We start from the raw sequence: 605 nt of genomic DNA on the forward strand, positions 1-605 counted from the left end.
TAGACCGAACAGAGGAACAACCGAACAAGTGAACGACTGGTTGCTATGATGTGTGCTGACCATTAGAGGGTGCACACGGAATATGGTGGACGTTGGCAGCAGGCAGCAGAGTGCAGAACATGGCAGGCATCGGCTGTGGCAGGATGGTGGAACAGGTGAGTAAGGGTGCCGGACCAAGGCAGGGTGCTGATCACTGTCATCAGAGTGCGCTTCTGGTGGTTACTGAAATTCCTTTGCTCCCACGCACTGTGGTCCTGCCAGGCTCTTGCACCTACTGCCAGCACCTCCACCCACAGCTGGCAACCAGAGCCACTGCTCGCACCTGCTACCATCACCCGGCATTGGTCCAGATCACTCAGTGCCATCAGCGGGTGCAAGCGTCAGCTGCCAGCCCTGATCACCCCTGAGGGCTTCTCCACCTCACCTTGCTCCTGAGGGGTGACTAGCACAGCAGCTGACACTTGTACCTGCTGCTGGCACCAGCCAAAATTGCTCCACACAGTCAGGGATGCAAGCAGGTCTGGTGCTGTTAGCACATGGGAGCAGTGGGCAATGGAAGTGGGGCTGCCCGCAGACAGGGGACTGGGGGCCATAATGGGAGGGGC

Source organism: Myotis davidii, unplaced genomic scaffold, assembly GCF_000327345.1.
Source record: "Myotis davidii unplaced genomic scaffold, ASM32734v1 scaffold1306, whole genome shotgun sequence".
Lineage (NCBI taxonomy): Eukaryota > Metazoa > Chordata > Mammalia > Chiroptera > Vespertilionidae > Myotis > Myotis davidii.